At 34.6% G+C, this 19,869-nt stretch overlaps 1 pseudogene; it reads right to left on the reverse strand.

Moving 5' to 3' along the window:
- Positions 1-13,673: 13,673 nt before the first annotated feature.
- Positions 13,674-14,592, reverse strand: LOC143649222 (olfactory receptor 7A10-like; annotated as a pseudogene).
- Positions 14,593-19,869: the final 5,277 nt, after the last annotated feature.

The raw sequence follows: 19,869 nt of genomic DNA on the forward strand, positions 1-19,869 counted from the left end.
AAACTCTGTCCACCACTTGTTTTCAGCCATTCAATAAATATTTATTCAACAATATTGTATGATAAGCACTGACCGGTGGTCTGAGAATGAAGAAAATTATAAGATGCTGTGCTTCTGCTCACACTGTCTAAATGAGCCAAGAGACATGAAAATAAATAAATATACCATGCGAAGGGGAAGTCCTGGAGAAGTTAGATTCCACATGAATGAGGATTGACTTTTTCATTTTTGTTACAAAGTCCATAAGAATTGATAGGGGCTGTGTTGAAGCTGTGGATCAATTTAGGTGGTGCTGACAATATAATAATATTAATTGTTTCTATCCAAGAATGTAGGATATCTTCTCATTTACTTAGTTCTTCTCTAATTTCATTCAACAATGCTTTGCAGTTTTAAGTGTTCAAGTTCTTCACCCCTCTAGTTAAAGTTATTCCCATGTACTTCATTCTTTTAGATACTGTGGTGAATGAATTTTTTAAAATCACGGATGTGAATGTTCTTTCCTGATGTACAAAATTAACCTGATTTAGTTTGTTAAACTTGTAGTCTACATTTAGCTTGGATTGTTTATAAACTCTAGTAGTTTTTGGGTGGATGCTTTCATATTTTTTGTATAAAACATCATATCACCTTGAATACCAATGGCATTACTTATTCCTTTCCAATTTGATACCATTTGTATTGATCTATTACCCAATTTCTTTAGCAAGGATTTATGGTACAATGTTGAATAACAATGATAAAGGTACCCATCTCTGATGTAGGCAACTCTTGGAGTTTTGTTTTTGGGGGAGACAAGGAACAGATACAATTTATCAAATGGACCTTGAAAGAGACAAATAAATGAAAAACAAAGCCAACCAACCAAAAAACTTTAGGCAGAAGAGATTAAATGACTTTCAGAAAAAAACAACCAAGAAAATCAGAGGCACCCACACCTGCAGAAAACCACCACTCATACCAGCAGCCACAATAATACGGCCCAATAAAAGGAACAAATTAATGACTCAACAGAGATACAGGATTTATGACAGTGAACTAAAGAGTTGCTAAAAATCTTCTAAATCAATTCATTGAGTTATTTAAAATGAAGAGGCAGAAGAAAGACTTATTGAGATAGAAACTAGAACATCTGAAATCCTACATGCAAAATGACAAATAGATAAAAGTATGTAAAAATATTAGTAGGAACTCAGGGAAGTGAATGACAACATGAAATACATGAATATACATGTTTTTTGGTGTCCCAGAAGGAGAAGAGAATGGAAAAGGGACAGACGGATTAATGGAAGAAAGAATCACTGAAAATTTCCCAGCTCTCATGAAAGACATGCAATTACAGATCTTAGAAGCACAGTACAACCCAAAGATAAAAAGTCCAGAGACTTACTCCAAGAGATTTACTAATTGGATTTCAAATCTCAAAGACAAAGAGAGAATTCTCAAAGCAGCAACAGAAAAGCAATCCATCACATACAAACAACACTCAATAAGACAACGTACATACATTTCTCAATGGAAATCATGGAGGCAAGAAGACAGTAGTATGGTATAGTTAAGAAAACTTACCAACCAAGAATTCTATATTTGGCAAAGTTGTCTTCAAAAATGAAGGAAAGTTTAAAATGTTTAAAGAAAAACAGACATTGAGAGAGTATGTGAACAAAAGACCTGTTATACAAGACATACTAAAGGGAGGACTGCATGTAGATAGGGGAATGAATCTGGAGAAGAGTGTAGAAGTGAAGGTTAGCAGTAAGGTTAACTGATAGGGTATGCAAAGAAAGAGAAATAAATGAAAAATAAAATATGACAGATAGACTCAAAAAGATAAAATAGTAAAGTACTGACTTTACAGTAATAACATTAAATGTTAATGGCTTAATCTCCACAATAAAAAACATATATTGGAAATATTAAAAAACAGGATCCACCCCTATGCTGACTACAAGAGACTCACTTAAGACACAAGGGCAAAAATAGGTTAAAAGTGAAAGTTAGGATAAAGATATTTCATGCAAGCAACAAACAAAAAAGTGCTGGGATACCTATATTAAATAAATTAGACTTCAATTGTAAATCAAATAAAAGAAACAAAGAAGGACAGTATCCATTAAAAAGGGGGCAATTCAGCAGGAAGAAATAACAATCATAAATATCTACACACCAAGCCAGAGTTCCAAAATGCATGAGGCAAACAATGACAAACTGAAGGGAAAAGGAGACTCTTCTACAATAATATTTGTAGAATTCAATACATCACTCTTATCAATGAGTGGGACATCTTATCAGTGAGTAGAGGATCAATAAGGAAACAGAGATCTTGAATCTTGAATACATAAATGAGCTAGACTTAAGAGACATTTACAGAATATTGTACCCAACAAGACACTTTTTCTTGAGTGCTCATGGATGAATCTCCAGGATAGATCACATGTAGGGACACTGAGCAGGCCTGTATAAATTTTAAAAGAAAATATTCAAAACGCTTATTTATCTAACTGTGGAATAAAGTTGGAAAAATGATAACAGGTGGAATATATGAAGACTTAAAAACACTCTCATAAACAATCTGTGGGTCAAGGAATAAATTGTAGGAGAAATCAATAAATATCCTGAGGCAAATGAAAGTGAGAACTGAACATAAAAACTTTTGGGATCAGCAAAGGCAGTGCTGGGAGGGAAATTTATTGTCTTAAATGGCTATGTTAACAAAAAAAAAAAAGAAGGAAGACCAAAAATCCAGAAATTAACTGACCACCTGGAAGAAAAAGAGAATAAATAAAGCCAGATGTCAGTTCTTTGAGAAAATCAATTTTATTGATGGATCTTTAGCTAGACTCACAAAGGAAAAAAAGAGAGAGGTTGTAAATAAACAAAATCAGAAATGGTAGGGGAAACTATTTACTGGTCCCACAGAAATAAAGGTGGTAATGCGATAACACTATGAACAATTATGTGCTAACAAATTTAACAACCTAGATGAAATGAATGACTCCTGTGAACAGTATGAGCAACCAGCATTGACTTGCAAAGAAATGGAAGACCTCAGGGAACAAATCACAAATAAAGAGATTAAATCAGTCATCAAAACAACTCCTAAAGAGGAAAATCCCAAAGCCAGGTGGCTTCACATGTGTATTATGCCAACCATTCAAGAAAGAAATATTATCAATCTTGCTAAAAGTGTTGAAGATGAGGAAAAGCTACTTAACTCATACTATGAAGTCAATATCACCCTAATACCAAGCAAGGCAAAGGTATTACAAGAAAAGAAACATACAGAACAATCTGTAATGAATATAGATGCAAAAATCATCAACAAAATACTTGCAAATCTAATCCTGCAGCAAATTGAAAGAATTACACACCCTGGTGAAGTGGGATTTACCCCAGGTATGCAAGGATGATTCAACACAAGCATATCAATTAATGCAATACACCACATTCATAAATTAGAGAGGAAAAACCACGTCATCATCTCAATGGAGGCAGAAAAGCATCTGAAAAAAATTCATCCTTTTTTGATGAAAACCCTTCAAGGAAAGGAACAGAAGAGATCTTCCTTAGCATTATAAAGGGAATATATGGTACTCACATTGTTATTTCTTTTTACTTTTTCTCCTCTTTTCCTCTCTTTGTGGAAGAAATGAAAATAGTCTCATATAGATTGCGGTGGTGGGTGCATAAATAAGTGACTATACTTAGGGAAAACTAGGTGATCCTACTGTAGGGAAGTAGAATGCGTGTAGCCCCTCTGGGGGCAGGTTGGTGGTTCCATAAGAGACTAAATAAAGGGTTGACATATGATCCTACAACCCCGTTATTTGACAAAGTCTTGGAAGAAAGGAACTCAAGGATATGAATAGGTAATTAATTTTTAATACTTCTTTCTAATTTGGATGCCTCTTATTCATTTATTTTTGACTAATTTCTTTTAAAAGAAATTCTACTTCAAAACTGAACAGTGATACTGAAAGCAGCCATTCTTGTCTTGTTCCAGATCTCAAGGGGAACACTTTATACTTTCAACATTGAGTGTAAGATTAGGTTCGTTGTTATATATATATATATATATATATATATATATATATATATATATATATATATGCCATATGTGTGTGTGTGTGTGCGTGCATCTGGAAGTTTCATTGTATTTTTATTTCCTGAATGTTTTTAACAGGAAAGGACATTGGATCTTGTTAAATGCATTTTATGCATCAATTGAGAGATTACCTATGATTTCCTCTTTCTACTCTTCATGTAGTGTGTTAGTATATTACGTTGATTGATTTCCTTATGTTGAACACCCTTGCACCTTGGGATAAATGCCACTTGTTCATGGTGGGCAATTCTTTCAATATTCTTTTATATTGAATTAGTTTTTTGTTGAGGATTTTCTATGTATATGCATAGGTGAAACTGGTCGTTTACCTTTTTTGTTATGTTTTTATGTACCTTTGTATTACACTACTGTTACCCTCAAACTTAGTTCTAAAGAGTTCTGTACTCTTCAGTTTGGAAGAACTTCAGTTTGGAAATATTGGAGTTAATTCGTTCTTGAATGTTTGATAGAATCACCATTAAAACTTTCTGGTCCTGGAAGTCTATTTGTTGGAATGTTTTGGATTACTGATTCAATATCCTTATTTGTACATGTCTGGTGATATCTTCTATTTCTTCTTGAGTCAGTTTAGGTAAACTGTGGGTTTCTAGGAATTTTTCCATTTCTTCTTGTTTATCTAGACAGTTGGCATTGACTATTGAACATAGTATTCACGAAAAATACTTTTTACTCTTCAATATCAGTAACAATGTCCCCAATATAACTTTCAGTCTGAAAACAAAAATGTTTGCAATTTTATTGACCTTACCCACAGACCCGTTTTAGTTTCATTGGTTCTCAATTGTTTTTCTATTCTATATTTATCTCCACCCTGACCTTTAATAATTCCTTCCTTGAAGTAGCTTTATGTACAACTCCTCTTCTTTCCCAATTCCTCCAGATATGAAGTTGGGTTATGGATTTGTGTTCTTTCTTCTGTTCTTATGTAGGCATCCAGAGCTCTAAATTTCTCCCTAAGCACTTCCTTCAAAACATCCCATTAGTTGTGGTATGTTGTTTTACTTTTCATTTGTCCAGAGATACTTTATATTTCCCTTCTGATTTATTTATTCACCCTTTGATTATTTAAGATTGGGTTGTTTACCTCTCACCTTTTGTATATTTTCCATTTTGTTCTTTCATTGATTTCTAGCTTCATTCTGTTGTTGTCAGAGAAGATGTTAAATATTTGAGAAGTGTTTTTAAGTGATACATGGCCTATCCTTGATGTTCTAGTTTGATAGCTGCCAGAATACAATATACCCAAAATTGAATGGCTTTTAAAAGGGGAATTTAATAAGTTTTAGTTTACAGTTCTAAGGTCTAGAAAATGTCCCCAAATTAAAACAAGTGTATAGAAATGTCCAATCTAAGACATCCAGGGAAAGATACCTTGGTTCGAGAAGGTAAATGAACTTCAGGGTTTCTCTCTCAAGTGAGAAGGCACATGGGAACACAGTCACAGTTTCTTTCTTGGCTGGAAGGGCACATGGAGAGCACAGCATCATCTGCTAGCTTTCTCTCCTGGCTTCCTGTTTCATGAAGCTTCCCTGGAGGCGTTTTCCTTCATCTCCAAAGCATTGGCTGATGGACTCTGGTTTGTGGTGCTGCAGCATTCTCTGTTCCCTCTCAATCTCTTTCTTTCTCCAAAATCCTCTTTTATAGTAATGCCAGTAAACTATACTTCCACCTAATTCAACTTAACAACCACCCTTGATTAAATCACGTCTCCAAGGAGAAGATCTAATTACAGTATCAAACATACAATACTGAATAGGAATTAGGGAAATTGCTGCCTTTATAAAATGGGATTAGGATTACATGCATCATTTCAAACTGGCACAAGGAGAATGATCCATACGTATTTGAGCAAAATATGTATTCTGCTGTTGGGTGAAATGTTCTGTAAATTTCTGTTGGGTATAGTTCATTTATAATGTTCTTCAAGCCTAGCCCCTTATTAATCTCCTCTCTACATGTCCTAGCCATATCCATATATGACTACAGTGTATTGAAGTCACCAACCAGCAATTTCTTCCTTAAGTTTTGTAAATGTTTACCTTTTGTATTTTGGGGCTCTTTGATTAGATGTAAAATTTTTCTTATGCATTGAACCACTTATCGATATGTATGGTTCATTCACTGTTTCTGGTAACAACTTTTTAATTAAAGTCAATTTTACCTAATATTAGTTGAACTAACCCAAGTCTCTTCTGGTTGTTATATATTTGAAATATTTTTCTCATTCCTTCATATTCAAACTATTTGCATCTTATGTCCTAACTTTTGCCTTTTGTAAACAACATATATTTGGATCACACATTGTTATCTATTCTGCCACTCAGTGTCCTTTGACTGGAGAGTTTCAGTTATTTACATTCAAAGTAATTACCAATAAAGCAAGACATACTTTTATCATTTGTTCACTAGTTTCAAATACATCCTCTAACTTTTTTATCCCTCATTTTCTTTCGTGCTTCCTTGCTTTCTACATAGATGATTGATTGCAGTGATGCAAATTGATCCACTTATGATTTCCTTTCCTTTATTTATCTTTTAGATATGTTCTTCATTGTCAACATGGGCCTTGTATTTACCATCATTAATCTATTAATAATAGTTTGCAATGATTCTAACCCAACTTCAACAGCATATGAAATCTCAGCTCCTATACCCATCTGCTACCCCCCTTAATATTCTTCTTGTGAAATATAAACTTTGTATATTTCATGCCTAATAACTGAAATATGATGATTACTTATGCATTTATATCTTTAGATCTTCTAAGAAATGAAAAGTTTTGTAACTTACAGTGAATATGAGAATGCTGGCATTTATATTTAACCATTAAGTTGCAATTACTTAGATCTTTAATTTTTCACATGGCTCTGGGCTACTATGTTAGGTCTTTTTGCCTCAAACTGAAAAATTCACTGTAGCAATTTTTATAGGGCAGGTCATGATCTGAAAAGCTCACTCATATTCTATTTATCAGAAAAGTCAAGCTCACCACGTAACACTAAGACCAAGAGAAGCATATATCTAGATAACCCTTTTATAGTCTGCTGTTTATCATTGAACTTTGGAATGATATAGATGCAGGAATCTTTCAGCAGAGCTTCCATTTTGTAAAGGGTGAGTTCTGTATTTATCTTAAGCCTACTTCACTAATGTAGATTATCAAGAACTTTCAATATGAAGTTCTTCCACTTCATAATTGTAATTAAAATGGTTACATATGTGAATAGCTTTTTCTCAAGAAACATACATGAAAACATCAGTGTTCTAAAGTATATATATAAAACCTACCCTAAATTGATGAAAAGAAGATAGATAGAATAATGTAAGAAATGTAGCAAAGTTTTATCATTTGTCATTCTGCATATCTTGAGAAAGATGTTGGGGTTTTCTGATTGGGCTTATATACCATTTTTTGAAGCCACCTTTTATGTTTGTAAGAATTACAAAATAAAACGTTGAAGGAAAAATATACTACAGTTGCATTTTAACACCCCACCCTTCATTGTTCTATATTATATTTAATTTTGAGTCTCAGTCATTCTCTTATTTTCAGCCAACACTTTATTAATCAACAAAAAGTAGTGTGCCTTCCATAAAGACAGGGCTACAAGGTTATTGTGCTGGTTTGAAAGGATGCATGAATCCTAGAAAAGCCATGCTTTAATCCTAATCCCATTCTGTAAAGGCAGCCATTTCTTCTAATCCCTATTCAGTACTGTATGTTTGAAACTGTAATTAGATCATCTCCCTGGAATTGTGACTTAGGGAGTCACATCATTTATTAACTTTTTTTGCATGGGCAGTCGCCAGGAAATGAACCCAGGTCTCCAACATGGCATGTGAGAGCTCTACCACTGAGACACTGTGGCCCTCCTAGGAGTCACATCTTGATGTGATCTTGAGTAATCAAGATTGGTTGTTAAAGTGGATTAGGTGGAAACATGTCTCCACACAATCAGGTGGGTTTTGATTAGTTTACTGGAATCATATAAAAGAGGAAACATTTTGGACAAAGAAAGATTCAAGAGAGCAGAGCAGAATGACATAGCCACAAGAAGCAGAGTCCACCAGCCAGTGATCATTGGAGATGAAGAAGGAAAATCCTCCCAGGGAGCTTCATGAAACAGAAAGCCAGGAGAAGAAGCTAACAGATGATTTCATGTATGCATTGTGCCCTTCTGGATGAGAGAGGACACCTGGCTGTGTTCACCATGTGCCTTTCCAAAAGAGAGAGGAACCCTGGCTGTGTTCACCATATGCCCTTCCATTTGAGCGAAAAACCCTGAACTTCATGGGCCTTTTTGAACCAAGGTGTCTTTCCCTGGATGCCTTATATTGGACATTTCTATAAATTTGTTTTAATTGGGACATTTTCTTGGCCTTAGTAAACTAGTAATTTATTAGATTCCACTTTTTAAAAGCCATTTCATTTCTGGTATATTGCATTCTGGAAGTTAGCAAACTAGAACAGTTATCAACTTGCCAAAAAGTGTTGATTAACTGATCTTCCAAGGATATGAATCTATGTGGTACTCAGGCTTAGTTTCTTTTGGTGGTGTTTGAGGAACCTAGCTGTGACTAAAACTATATCTGCCTTGGTGAGGGCAAATCCTTCTATTCCCCACAACTGAATCTATTCATTAATGCAATTGACAAGGACAAGGGTAGTTGGAAAAAGGATGGCTGCCATTGAAAGAATGGCTCTATGTGTTCATTGATTATTAGAAATTCTTCTTCTGAATTTCCTTTCTGGTGAGCATTCACATAGAATGAAAAAATCTTCATCTTCTGTGCTCACTTGAGATGTATAATAATTCATTTGTTAAATTAGCATTAACCTGGCACTTGGTTTACAGCTATTCACCCAAATATCTGCTTATCTCTATATCTATTATGAAAGGCCAAAAGAAGCATTAGTTTTGCAGAAAAGAACAATTAATGTGGACACCTCGGTATAGCATATGTGTCTCACAGACTGGGAACCACAATAACATCAAAATCTTACCACCTTTGCAAAATTCTTACTAGCCAATTAGTCTGTGGTAGACTGAGATAGTCTTTTCAAATTGAAGAAAACTTTGCTGCATTTGGCTTCTTTTAATCATTTGAAAGGAACAATAACTATTGGGCTTCTTTGTATCTTGAAGGCACTTATATCTCATTTGTACATCCTGATCTGCACATCATATTGAATAGTGGTTTAAGTCTGCATGACAGATGGGGATGTTGTGTGGAGACTTAGGCATGGCCATATAGTTGATTTAAAAAGCAGACCTTAGGATGTTGAAAAAACTTTATATCACATTTTCAGGATGATTGTGACTCATTTTAGAAAGAGCATATGGCTTGTTGCTGGACCCAAAATCCTTAATTTTGGGCCATAAAGATGCCACACAACCTGAGCTGTCCATCATAAAAACGCAAAGTCAAAATTTGGGCTTCCATTAAAGAGATCAAGTGAAAACAATGTACTGTATATCAGAGTTGAATCAACACTAAGGACAAGTGTGTTGGATGAGCAAGTGGTTCAGACTACATGGTGCTACAGAAATCAACTAATCAAATGGTCCCATGGGAGAGTCACATCTGCATGGAAACAACTTAATCAAAATAATGCCACTGAAGTAATAAGTCTGCCCCTACAAGATTGAACTAAGGAATAGAACATAGCTTTTCTGTATTACACAACATCCTCCAACCATCACAGGTATTGAGATTCACACTTGCCTTAGTCCTAGAGCTATGTGGTGGGAAAAGCCCTATGAATGAAATGCTAGCATGCACTCTGAGATCACAGCACCTATGTGATCTTAAAAACTTTATCTGGAAAACTTAAATTTAAATTATATTTTCTAAGCAATGACAAAATAGAGTCAAATGTAAACCCTCCCCTCTTCCACCTAAGCCTTCAACATTTCTCAGAAATATGGTTTGACAAATTAATTAAGGCACAATTGAAAAGTCACCATTAATACTAAGAAACGAAGGTACCATAACTAATAGATGGTTGAAAAGCAGGTGGTGGACATAAGCCTCTAACTGTTGCAGATGTAGAAATTACTCAGGCACAGATCAGAAAACAATTATCTGTTACACGTTTGAAAAAATTAAAAGGAATCTTGTATATACATACAATGGCCCAAAAATATTTCAAAATAAATCAAATAGATCACCTAGGGTTTAAATATATGTGATGAATTAAAAATTAAAAGTTTCTGTGGATTGGAACTGAGAGAAAATTATCTGAATAGAATTCAATAACACCTCAAGAAAAAGAAATTATACATAAAAACATTTACATTTGTAAGTTTTACCTGTATCTCTTTCTCTGGGTTCATGCAGTTACTGTAAGTAAAGCATTCCTTGACATTACATTTCTGACCCACAGGCAGAAAAAAGCTTCTCTGACTCATTTCTATGATTTTTTATTCCACTAGCTCTGTTTCCATCCTAGATAATAAATAAATACAAAATATTTGCATTCTTGAAACTCAAGGAAATGAAACAGTTATGTAATCTCAGTTTGGATGACATATCTCAGAGCTAAATGGATGCATCCCAATTCTTCTGGGAAGAGTGATCTGAAATTGAAATGAAAATGAGAATATCGACATTGATAGAAGACCATGAGGAGTTGCTTTCCCAGAGCTTCTCATAGATGCTGGTAATTCATTATTGACTTTTCTTGGGATCTCAGATCATGGCACAGGTGGAAGGATTCACGGCTCCTATGTTCCACGGATGCACACTTTGACACTGTCTACACTTTTATGGCACATTCTAAGTATTAAGGAGTCTGTTACTGCTCTTACAGTGTCTGAGCTTAAATGATATTCCCTGGACCTGATAGTGTTATTCTGAGTTCCCCTACTCTTGAAAATTAATCTTCCAATAAAACATACCTCTTTTGTAAAATTTTGCATGGATATAACCCAGTAAATTATTCCTCAAATTACTCAATGGAATACAATTGAACAGAGCAGAGTTCAGTCAAAATGAGTCTTCTCCTCTTTAGAACATATATTTGATAGTTTGAAGGTGGCAATCCAGGCACCCCATTTTTCCCAGAAATAAATATAGTGTTTCCCTCTATCACCCCAAAAATTCATGAAGGAGTTAGGTTTTTGCTAAAATCTACGTATTAATGACTCCCTTCATGTTTTTCCTTTAGATTATTTGGTGACTTTTTCTACAAGTTTAAAGTGTACTCTTATTTCTGTGAAAATGAATTTTATTTTAGTCCTGAAGAATTTTGGATTCTTCAATAATAAAATTTAATTTTCCATGAGAACAGATGTATCCCCTCACTTCACAGTGAATGCTTTTTTATTAACACCTATTTTAAGGGTTCAGTAGAAGAATAAAATTATCCTAAAAAAGCCAAGGAGATTATTTATCTGAGAAAAATTAAGAGTGTCAAGAATGGCAATTGAGGTAGAGATTGAAATAAAGAATTGGTGTATATGGCAGAGTTGTAAAGGTCTCCGTCATTCACTCAATACAAGCTCTACAAAACACCTTTTGTCAGAACCTTGTATGAGCCATGTATGATAGAGGGGAAGCAGGAAAAACCTTAGGGCATTTTGAAAGACATCCTATCTATCTCCCTCTCCCCTAAATTACACTCCAAGTATAAAGACCTTTTGTGTCTACCATGCAGTTCACATGATAAGCTGTCAGGCAGGCAGAGTGGACTGGTGCAAACCAGTATTTCCCCCCTCTCTTTGCTTTAGGTTCTTGTTCTCCAGAGGATGGTGAAATGGCAGGAGTATTGCATATATAACCAATACTTATGGGAATTTCTCCCTACTGCCTGAATTGCAGAAAATGCAGCATGTTTGTGTCTCAACAATATGGGGGAAATCTTATTAATTTATGTTATGTTCCTGATAAGAGCATAAATATCACCTTTATTGTCTAGGCTGTTATATTTAGTGCTTTCTACTTGAAAGACATACCTCTAACTTCTCCAACAATGTTGAGATAAAGTGTCTATTAAATTACTTAAAAAATTATTGGAGTTTTTTTAAATGATATTTATGCTTAAAGAAAATAAGACATACAGGTAAATAATTAGAGAGAGAAAATGATTGCAAAAGCACTATCTGCCTATTAAGAATCTGGGAGTTGATATATCAACTTTTTGGAAGTGAGGACATTAAGGACACTGTGTACATTGGATAAAAGTGTGCCACTCCTGCATAAATAATATTGGAAAATCTGAATAACAATATATTGTTTGTAGTCATCCCTAAAGAGATTGTCTAGGGAAGACTTTGGAAACCTTCTTTATTTGTTAAAGTATTTTGTTGAGAATCAGAATTCAATAAATGTGGAGTATGGTGGATCATTTAATGGTTGAGGAGAATTTTCAAAAAAATCGGAAACTGAGGATTTCAGCTGAGGTTAAGGCACAATCCAAAACGAGAATTTTTTCAGGACAGCACAAATCAAATCTCCTTTCTCTGTAAACTACAGGTCTGATGTGGGTATAACTAACAGAGTCTGATCATATGGCTTAATGCATTGCAAAATAAATGAATTCACTGATTTGCCAAAGAATGAAAACTACATAAATAAAATAATACATTTTTTTTCAAAATGGAGCATTAGCTCTGAGAAATCTCCAAACCTAAAATGCCACTATTATCCTCCAGTCAAAAAGATGAGTGTGTGGTCAGGTAAGGAACAGAGAAAAAAATTAGCCTCATTCTACTTCCCAAAGAGTACAATAGATCTACTTAAAATCTTGATATTATTTCCTAATATCTTGGATTAATATTTAAAGTAGATATTTCTGACAATGGGCAAAATACACATGGCGCTATTCAGGATATGTAAATGAGGGCTCTTATTGTAGGAAATACTATGAAAAATGTCCTGGTAATGACCCTGCTTATGAAAATAATTCTTGAAGAGTTAAATTATATCACTGGAAGAATCTGAGTGATGAATACAACCATAAACAATTTAAGAATAAGAGTTGTAATATCTACTATGTTCTCAAGTACCTCATGTTGAAATTTAGCAAGAAAAATCCTCTATCAGAGAGTGAATATAGATTATTGAAGTTTAATGATTTGGTGAGTGACAGCAGTCCAATATGTACCCTTTATCTGGAACCAATGACCAAAAACCCTGACAATAGGTACTCAGCATTTAAAATGACAAGTGATTTTCATAAAAATTATATAACACAAGAATGGTTTATTTCTTCTCTCAGGAACTGCAGTACACATTCACTCCTCCAGCAATTCCTATAATTATATATGGACCAAATTACCTATAATAAATAATTGTCACTAAGCATTCAGGCAGAGGAGTCCAACTCAATACTGAATCCACAGAATACAAATGATTTAAAGAAAATACAAAAGATAAGGTGTTTGGATGGATGAAAAGCAAAGATAGAATTCTAGAAATTAAGCAAACATCAGATTATATTATACACTAAGAGTATTTAATTTAGATAGGCTAGTATTCACTTCAGTTAATTGGTATCAAAATTCTAAGCTTGTGACAAAGGTTCCTTTTACAGGGTAAATCTTTACCTGCTGGAAATTATTCTTATGCCATACTTTATGACTTTGTTTTTAAGACTATATATAAAGGGGCTCAACATGGAAGTGACCACGGTGTACATCACTGAAGCTATTTCCCTTGCCTTTGTGTTTTGGGTAGCAGCAGAGCTAAGATACACTCCAAGACCTGTACCATAAAACAAGGACAAAACTGACAGATGAGACCCACAAGTATAAAGTGCTTTATACTTGCCTCCAGCTGATGAAATTCTCGAAATGGAGGATATAATCTTACATTAAGAGAAAAGGATCCCTGTGATTGGAATAAAACCCATAATTACTGTTGCAATATATCTCACAAGGTCATTGAGGAAGGTTTCAGAAAACGCAAGTTGGACTACATGATCAAGATCACAGAAAAAGTGGGGTATTTCCAACACTGTAAAAAAGTCAATCACACAACCATTAGGCCATGTAAAAGAGATTCCAGAACACTCACAATCCATGATGCCAGCAGCAGGTGACCACAGAGCATGGGGTTCATGATGACCATGTAGTTCAGTGGGTGACAGATGGCAACGTAATGGTCATAGGCCATCACGGTTAAGAGGAAGTCATCTAATCCTCCAAAAACCATGAAAAATACATCTCAGTGAGGCAGTTTCCATAACTTATAGTTTTGGTCTCTGGATGTTCACCAGCATCTTTGGGACAGTGGTGGAGGTGAAACAGATGTCTGAAAAAAAAACAGTCAGCAAGGAAGAAGTACATGGGCATGTTCAAGTGGGCATCTATGATGGTGGCCAGGAAAATGAGCAGGTTCCCAGTGAGAGTGACCAGATACATCATCAGGAACAGAGCAAATAGGAGGGGTTGCACTTCTGTGTCTTCTGAGAGTCTCAGGAGGATAAATTCTGAAACACGTGTTTTGTTCTCTAATTCCATGTAACTCATGAAACTGCTGGAAGAGAGACCAGAGCAAAGGAGGTGTAGGTACAAGCAGTGTTCAAAACATTAACAGAAAGGTAATGTCTATATGGTAAGAGTATTAAGTTGATTATTCTTAATTAATATGTATAGTTCTAGAGGCCCTTACATGAAAATATCAGGGAAGTCATTGTTCCTGCTTCTCCTTAATGCCATTGCCAACTCACCATCTTTGTCCATTATTGTAAGCATTTTACAAAGACAGTACTTTCATTGAAATGCTTTTATGCACTATTTTATTCTTCAGTCACTTTGACCATTCATTTTGTATCACCTGATGAAAAAGTTAAGTTCATGGATATCTATAATGGCAGGTCAATATTTTGAATGTAATCATATTACCAAATTATGACCTTGAAAATGTTTAGAAAGAGAAATTTTCAGTAGTATATATATTGTTATAATAAAAAATAAACAAATTTATTCAATCTTCATTGATAGAAAGACTTAATTGTTGAGATGCCATTTCAGCTCAACTTGATCTATACATTAACTCAATCCCATTCCAAGTGGCAGCACTTTCTTTTATGTATATAGGAAAATTAATTCTAAAGTTTATATGGTAAGCAATAATGTTAGATTGCCTAAACAATACTGAAGAAGACCAAACTTGTAGAACACATACTACTTGATTTCTTGCACAATGACAAAGATACAATGATCAAATTACTTGGTGTTGGTGAAATAAATGCATGGTCTAATGTGGAATAACTCAAAAATAGACAAACACAACGTAGTCAATGGGTCTTTGAAAAGTAACAGTGGAAAATGTTTGGCTTTTCTACAAATGGCTGCTTAAACAATAGGATGTCAACATGCAAAAATAAAAGGAAGTTAGCCAAACATTGTATTCATTTCAGAAATATTAACTCCAAATAATTCCTGTACTTAAAATTGTAATGCAAGAATAATACTTTTAGAGTAAAATATACCAGAAAATCTACTAGCCCATGGGTTGATAATGTTTTAGATATCATACCCAAATCATGATTTGTGAGAGTAGAATATTTATAAATTTGACTTCATTAAATAAAAAATTTCTGTCCAGTGAAATACACTGATAAGGAATGAAAACATATTCCATTGATTTGGAGAAAATATTTGCAAAACACGTATTTGACAAAAAAATCTGTGTCCAAATATACAAAGAACTTTTAACACCCAACGATAAAAAGGTACTATCCAATTAAAAATGGGCAAATGACCTGAACACAAGACTATAAAGAAGATCTAAGGTGGCGAGTAAGCATGTGAAATGATACTCAACATCGTTTGTCATTAGGAATTGCAAAATTAAACCACAATGATGCTCCATCACACACCTCTTAGAACACTAAAAAACCTAAACACTGACAATAACAATGGCTCATGAGGATGGGGGACTGTATGAGTTTTCATTCATTGCTAGTGAGAATACAAAATGGTTCAGCCAAGGGAAGGGTTTGCAGTTTATAGTAAAATTAAACATCGTCTTACCATGCAATCCAGAAACTGTGCTCTCATAGACAGCTGATATTAAGGCCATGCAAAAACTTACAAGGGAATTTTAATGCAGATTTACTGATAATCTCCAAAATCTGAAAGGAACAAAGATGTACTTAAGTAAGTGAATGGATGAGCAAACTCTACTATATCAATAGAATGAAATATTATTCAGTGATAGAAATAAACATCCTCTCTAGTTACAAAAGTTCAGGATAAATCTTAAATGATAGCGTGTAATTGAAAGAAGCTGTCTAAACATGCTCCATCAGAAAAATTTCAAATATAGGACTTTCTGGAATAGGCAAAACAATAGAGAAAATAGAATGATCACTGATTATGAAGGGATTTGGAAGAGGAGAGCAGGGTCTAATAGGTGAATCACAGAATAATTTTTAGACATGAATCTTTTCTGTAGAATATTGTCATTATAGACACATGACTACATGCATTTGTTAAAATCCATTAATCTTTCAAACACAAAGGGTCAAGTTTACTGTATGCAAATAAAATATTAATCTTCAAGATCAAAGCAATGCTAGTACAGAATGTAAAATTTGATAAAACAGCCTAACTATATTACAGCTACATGAAACATCATTGCTGGAGGGTTGAAGGAAAAAGGTGCTGACATAATAATATTGGATATAAGTGGAGTACATTAAATGAAGGAAACAGGAACTATGTATAGGCACTGCATTTTAGTGCATACATTTCATCCTTCCAGGGTGTGTGTTGACAATTCTATCACATCTGCACATGCATACTGGAATCAAGCAATTACATAGATGATGGCAGATGAGAAGAATATGTTTCCCACTGCAGAGTTGGTTGTTAACCATCAGCAAGGGGAGGAGGCTAGAATGTTCCATGTGATTATGGTTTAGAGTGAGATAGATTAGTACAGACACAAAGTGTTACATGTGGACATGTTTATGGGTCTTTGTATATGCACAACATGGTAGACTTGCATATATTATCTTACTCTGTCAGTGGAGAGCACCTAGAGGTTCCAGTGCCATGCAGCACACCAAGTGCCCAGACCTTTGTTTTAACACCATTCCCCAATAAAAGTCCCTGAGAGAATTGGCTGACTCTAGACGTGGAAAAGAAATATATGAGAAGTGCCTGGATCACCTTGCAGTACCAAAAAGTTAGTGCTAAAGTATACCCTTCAATGATGCGTATATCGAAGAGACACACGGAACTGATGAGACATCCCATAAACAAACCTGAAACAAGCTGAGCAACAAAAGAACTAAAGTAGAACATCACAACCCAAAGTATAAGGCAAATGTCATGAATCCAAACTGATATAAATAAATTACTCAACGAATTAATAAGAGGAGACAAATTTCCCATGCAGAAACTTTCAAATATTTGTGTAGACATTGCTCTCTGAAGAAGATGGAGCATAACCCAGACTCCTGAATTGTGGGATTCACATAGTGCATTCTTTCCAAAAGTAATACATGGAAAAGGGAGAAATGAGGAACTTCTAAGTTGGGAAACTTGGCAAACATTGTTGAACAAGGTCAACATCAAAAGTGATAAAATGTACCCTGGATACATGCATTAATGCAAATAGACTTTTATCTCTATGGTATTCCTCTATAACCCATAATCCTAGTCTTACCATGAGAGAATATTATACAAATTCCAATGAAGGGTCTCTTTAAAAAATACATGATCATCACCCTTCAAAAATATCCAGGTCGTCAAAGCAAGTAGAGCCTGAGAAATTCTTATTTATAACAAATGAATGTAATGTGGTATTCTGGATAGAAGACATTCAGAATAGGGAAAAAATGGGTGACATATATTGGAAATTGTCCCTATTATCCTTGAAAATTTTCTGTAACACCGGTTTAAAAATTATGTTTATTAAAAAGTAAGATTATTAGTAAAATGCAAAAACGTAGGAAACAACAAACTTGAAGTTTCATTTCAAACTAGATTACATGCCTTGGACAAGACTGTGACTCTGCTGTAAGTCTCACATTATTCATGCATTAAATCAAAAGACTGATAGCAATTTTATAGAATAATGGAAAGAAATAAAGTTATGAATATATAATGTCCAGTATCGTGCTTAATATTGAGAGTATTTTCATATTTATAAGATCCAATACACACAGATTCATTCCCCAAACCTCCAACCTCTCTTACTTACCAGCCCTCATCATCTCTCCAGGGATTTGAAAACAGAAAGTGACCCCAAGTGAGGATTCCAAAAGGCATGGTTTTTCAGGAACATCACCTTCTATGAACCCTGCACTGACTTTCCAATACCTTCAAGCATAGATATTAATCTCATGAACAAAGTACAAGTCTCTCTGTTGTGAGTTTGCTGCCAGGCTGGCCAGGTTCATGGTCTACTTTCCATGCCCTGCTTCTCATTGTTCATCAGATATTAAGAGGTAGTTTTAAACTCAACCACCCCTTACATTTATATTTATCACATATTTGTGTCCCTATCTTTTTGTTGTGCTTCCAGTCCCTTCTCCTGAAATTACTCCAATTCTTCCTTCAAGGCTCAGCAAAATTATCTGTGCCAATGTGAAGTCTTCACTAACCTCCATAAATTGAGTCCAAACATTTTATTCACTTCACCTGGATTTCAGTGCCATCTGATGATGTTGCATGTATTCTTTTCTATGTTTCTTTCCCTACTTAAATATAATCTTTTTGAAATAAGGAGCAATATTTTACTCATTTCATTATCTTGGAAAAAATCTTTAGTGCTTACCATGAGGGCTTTGATGAATAAATTTTTGCTGAATGATTAAAAGAAAAATTAGATGATTCTGATTGAATAGATACTTCAAAGAAGTAAGATTCCATGAGTGATAGAAACACAAGATGAGACAGATGAAGGAAAGCAGATACTTTAGTGCATCCATTATCACCCTGCCCAACAAGCTTTTTAACTAGATAGGAATTTGTATGGTTGTATCTTGTGTGATCTTTGTTAATATCCCTAAAGTTTCCATGAAGAAAAGGGACCCTGGAGTCATAATACATTCCCCACACACTTGAAAAGATTCTGGGACTCACCCAGGAATTATCAAAGAAGAGTCTTGGTTAACCAATGCAAATTCCTTCTTGAATAATGAGTTAAGTTGAAAGCTCTGCTCCCAGGAAAGGCAGGAAGGTCGGACCAATCATGAGGTCTCTAGAAGGCAAAATTATGTTTCCACCTCACCAAAGATTGGTAAACTAGTCTTGACATAGTATAAGGGAAGCATATAGGTTTTCCATACTCTGAAAATTTAATTCCTATGAGCCTCAATAAGAAAGTGTTCTTCTATTTCTCCACTCCTTGAAACATTTAGTTCTTGGAGGTAAGAAAGAAAAACACAATGCCAACTTGAGACACTTTAACCTTTGGGAGAAAGACCCGGAACATTATGTTCATCTCTTATCCCAGTGGACTCCTGTGATGTTACCTCTTATTTGCTCTACTTTTTTGATCTACTACTTCAAGGTTTCCCATAACTTCTCCTTATTGCTGATTCTGGAGATAAATTGAAGGCAAATTAAAGTTTCTTATGTCTCTTCTCTCTATCTTTAGTATTTGGGTCTAATTTATGAGGCTGCCTTCTCTTAACAATGTTTCCTCTTGCTTAACTTCATCTTCTTTCTCCCCCATAGTTAAGAATATCTGCTCTTCTCAGTCAAGTTTTTGTTTTCAGTCATTCAACAAATATTTATTCAGTGATACTGAACAACGGTCTGAGAAGGAAGAAAAGA

Source organism: Tamandua tetradactyla, chromosome 11 (assembly GCF_023851605.1).
Source record: "Tamandua tetradactyla isolate mTamTet1 chromosome 11, mTamTet1.pri, whole genome shotgun sequence".
Taxonomy (NCBI): Eukaryota; Metazoa; Chordata; class Mammalia; order Pilosa; family Myrmecophagidae; genus Tamandua; species Tamandua tetradactyla.